General features: G+C 44.9%; 1 long non-coding RNA gene across 1 annotated transcript; it reads right to left on the reverse strand.

Moving 5' to 3' along the window:
- Positions 1-2557, reverse strand: LOC126986513 (uncharacterized). Its single transcript, XR_007739794.1, has 4 exons — positions 2348-2557; positions 1984-2273; positions 1690-1837; positions 1-1471 (listed from the first exon to the last, which is right to left on the reverse strand). It is a non-coding gene; the product is annotated as an uncharacterized LOC126986513 (long non-coding RNA).
- Between the last annotated feature and the right edge of the window lie 1922 nt (positions 2558-4479).

Here is a 4479-nt window from a genome sequence, read left to right on the forward strand (position 1 = left end):
AATCACTTTTCTTATTGGTTTCTCTTCGCCTTTCAATGTCTTCCTCTGATGAGTTTCTGTTATTTATCACTTTCGAATTTGTTTTATTTTATTACATCTTTGTTTTTTTTAATATTTTTCTCGCGTATTCTCCAAGTTTAATTTCTGTATCTGTTAATCTCAGTTTCATTTATTTAGTTGTATTTTATTTTTTCTCCGGTTTTCATTGTCTTCTGTGTTCGTCTTCCGCGAGTTTTTCCTTCCTTTTTTTTAATCATCCAGTTTGCTTGGTTTCTCTGGGTTCTTTTCCTGGCACTGTTTTCCTTTTCACCATTGCCTTTTCTTCTATTTTTTTCCCTTTTCTCTGCTTTTTTATTACAGAGTTTTTATCCATTTATATTTATCAGGCTTCTCATTATTTCATCTCCCTTCATTCACTCTGATTCGAAGGCTCATCGTTAAGCGGTTCTTTCATTAACTTTTATGCCCGCTAATGAGTCTCCTCGTTCGTTATTTTCTCAAGATAATCGTTCGTTAATCATTGCTCCCGGTAATCGTTCGTTGATTTGTCTCTGTAGTTGCTCGTTAATTTCTCCTCCCAGTTCTAATTTGTCTCCCCTTTCGTTAATTTCTCCCCCCAGTTCTAATTTGTCTTCTCTTTCTTAATTTCTCCTCCTGTATCTTTGTTTCCTCATTCGCTAATTTCTCCTGCCCAAATATTTGTTTCCGTTATTTTCTCCTCCCAGTACCGTTTCTCCCCGTTAGGCAACCCTCCTCCCAGTACCGTTTCTCCCCGTTAGACAACCCTCCTCCCAGTACCGTTTCTCCCCGTTAGGCAATCCCTCCTCCCAGTACTGTGTCTCCCCGTTAGGCAATCCCTCCTCCAAGTACAGTGTCTCCCCGTTAGGCAATCCCTCCTCCCAGTACTGTGTGATCTTCAAGTCTCGAGTCATAAATCTTTCTCCTCAAGCAATTTCTTTTTCTAACCAACTTTTTACTTGACGCGGACAGCCTTTGAAGGTCAGCTGAATGCCGGCCCAGAACGGCAAAGAGAAGGTTAAAATGCACACTCTTGGGTCGATCCGAAGAAAGCAAAAGGTCACGGTTGATAAAATTTGCAAGACGGCGAAATCGGAGGGAAGACATCCATTTCTTTAGGTCGCGGGCAGGGAGAGGAGCTTCACCGCGTGGCTCATTGCTTCTGTGCTCACCTCCGTAGCCTTCAACACTAACCCCCCTTTCGGCCACCTCTTCGGATTATTTACAGGAGCAGCGAGTAGCGTATTTTTTATTATTGTTTCATTTTTTTGTGCCCTTGTGCTGTCTCCTTTGCTGTACAATAAATAAATAAATAAATAAATAAAAAGAGGGACTTCACCACGAGGCTCTTTGCTTCTGTGCTCATCTCCGACACATTGCACTCTAACCCCATGAGAGGCAGAGGCACTTCACCGCGACACTTTGCTCCTGTGTTCATCTCCGTAACCTTGACCTCTAACCCCATGAGAGGCAGAGGCACTTCACCGCGACTCTTTGCTCCTGTATTCATCTCCGTAACTTTGACCTCTAACCCCATGAGAGGCAGAGGCATTTCACCGCGACTCTTTGCTCCTGTGCTCATCTCCGACACATTGCACTCTAACCCCATGAAAGGCAGAGACATTTCATCGTGAGACTCTTTGCTTCTGTGTTCATCTCCGTCACCTTAACCTCTAACCCCATGAGAGGCAGAGGCACTTCACTACGAGACTCTTTGCTTCTGTGTTCATCTCCGTAACCTTGACCTCTAACCCCATGAGAGGCAGAGGCACTTCACTACGAGACTCTTTGCTTCTGTGTTCATCTCCGTAACCTTGACCTCTAACCCCATGAGAGGCAGAGGCACTTCACTACGAGACTCTTTGCTTCTGTGTTCATCTCCGTAACCTTAACCTCTAACCCCATGAGAGGCAGAGGCACTTCACCGCGACTCTTTGCTCCTGTGTTCGTCTCCGTCTCCTTTACCTCTAACCCCATGAGAGGCAGAGGCACTTCACTACGAGACTCTTTGCTCCTGTGTTCATCTCCGTAACCTTAACCTCTAACCCCATGAGAGGCAGAGGCACTTCACCGCGAGACTCTTTGCTTCTGTGTTCATCTCCGTAACCTTAACCTCTAACCCCATGAGAGGCAGAGGCACTTCACCGCGAGACTCTTTGCTTCTGTGTTCATCTCCGTAACCTTAACCTCTAACCCCATGAGAGGCAGAGGCACTTCACCGCGAGACTCTTTGCTTCTGTGTTCATCTCCGTAACCTTAACCTCTAACCCCATGAGAGGCAGAGGCATTTCACCGCGAGACTCTTTGCTTCTGTGTTCATCTCCGTAACCTTAACCTCTAACCCCATGAGAGGCAGAGGCACTTCACCGCGAGACTCTTTGCTTCTGTGTTCATCTCCGTAACCTTGACCTCTAACCCCATGAGAGGCAGAGGCACTTCACCGCGACTCTTTGCTTCTGTGTTCATCTCCGTAACCTTAACCTCTAACCCCATGAGAGGCAGAGGCACTTCACTACGAGACTCTTTGCCTCTGTGCTCATCTTCGTAACCTTAACCTCTAACCCCATGAGAGGCAGAGGCACTTCACCGCGACTCTTTGCCTCTGTGCTCATCTTCGTAACCTTGACCTCTAACCCCATGAGAGGCAGGGCACTTCACCGCGACTCTTTGCTCCTGTGTTCATCTCCGTCACCTTAAACCCTAACCCCTTGGCAGGCTGAGACGCGTTGGAAGAGGGGAAGTTTGATTTTTTTTCCTTTTTTTTTCATATTTACCTGTGACCAATATCAGGACCCGAAATTGACCTATCTTTCGGGCACTCCTCTAACTCTTTTTGGGAGCAGTGAGTAGCGGGCTTTTTTTTCATATTTGTTTCCATTCTTTTATGCCCTTGAACTGACTCTTCTGCTCTTCTTTTCATGACACAAAGCTGCCTTAAGATACTAAACTTTCTTCCTCGCTGTCACTCTATATAACAAAACCATGATGATGACGATGATGGTGATGATGGTGATGACTTCTGTTCCTTCTCGCTCTCCGTACGGTCCCTAATCCCTCCAATCAACGCTCGCTCCTAATTTCTGCTCCACTAATCAGAAGCAGCATCAAGGCTTGGCTCCTTAGCGGACTCATTACGGAAAAATCTCAACCAGTTAACTGCGTCTTTATCTCTTTCTTTATCTCTTTATGATGTACGTCTTCCTCTTAAACCCTTCTCCGTTTATTTAATTATTTGTTTGTTTGTTTGTCTCTGTTTATATGTCTGTTTCGCTCTGTTTTTGTTTGCCTCTTTGTGTCTGTCTGTCTGTTTGTCGAGCTGTTTATGGCTCTATTGATTTGTTTCACTGTCTTTCTGTCTGTCTAAATGTCTGTATGTCAATCTGTCTGTGTGTGTCTGTCTATGTGTTTGTATGTCTCTGTCTCTCTCTCTCTCTCTCTCTCTCTCTCTCTCTCTCTCTCTCTCTCTCTCTCTCTCTCTCTCTCTCTCTCTCTCTCTCTCTCTCTCTCTCTCTCTCTCTCTCAGGACGGACCAAGCAGCATCTCGCATCCTTACATATGAGTTACAATTCCTCGACCTTCAAAGTTCTTCATGAATAAAAAAACAAAAAAACAAAAACAAAATAAATGCAAATAAAATAACCACGTAACCTTTTATTATTATTATTTTTTTGTCATAGAGATGGAAGAAGATACGATGAGACTTCTAAATACATATACACAAATTTTCCATTCTCTCTCTCTCTCTCTCTCTCTCTCTCTCTCTCTCTCTCTCTCTCTCTCTCTCTCTCTCTCTCTCTCTCTCTCTCTCTCTCTCTCTCTGTATCACAACATCACCTACACCGAAATTGCTCTCTCAACGTCCTTTTTTTTCTCGTTCCCTTTTTTCTTTATCTTCCTTTGGTGAACGTGAGTGAAAGTGGTGGTGGTGGTTGGTGATGAAAACGGTGATGATGATGATGGTGATGAAAATGGTGATGATTCTTCTCTCTGTCCTTCAACTTTATCCGTCCCCCTCTTCTTCCCTTCACACACACACACACACACACACACACACACACACACACACACACACACACACAATTCAGTAGATATGAGGAAACAATAGCGTGAGAAAACAGCGGGAGGGAGATAGAGGCAGGCAGATCCGTCATGGAGGAGGAGGAGGAGGAGGAGGAGAGAGCACACTCCCAGCAACACCAACATAAGCAAACAAACAAACAGACGAACAAACAACAACTATCGACTGCCACTTCTGCCACTACTACTTCTACTACTACTACTACTAGTCTCTCTCTCTCTCTCTCTCTCTCTCTCTCTCTCTCTCTCTCTCTCTCTCTCTCTCTCTCTCTCTCTCTCTCTCTCTCTCTCTCTCTCTCTCCCTTTAAACCTCAGAATCTGACGCGAAGGGAAACAAAGGAGGAAGGGAGGAAAGTGGGGAGAAGGGAGAAGGGAAGAGAGGGG

The sequence above is a fragment of the Eriocheir sinensis genome, chromosome 62 (assembly GCF_024679095.1).
Source record: "Eriocheir sinensis breed Jianghai 21 chromosome 62, ASM2467909v1, whole genome shotgun sequence".
In the NCBI taxonomy this organism is placed as follows: domain Eukaryota; kingdom Metazoa; phylum Arthropoda; class Malacostraca; order Decapoda; family Varunidae; genus Eriocheir; species Eriocheir sinensis.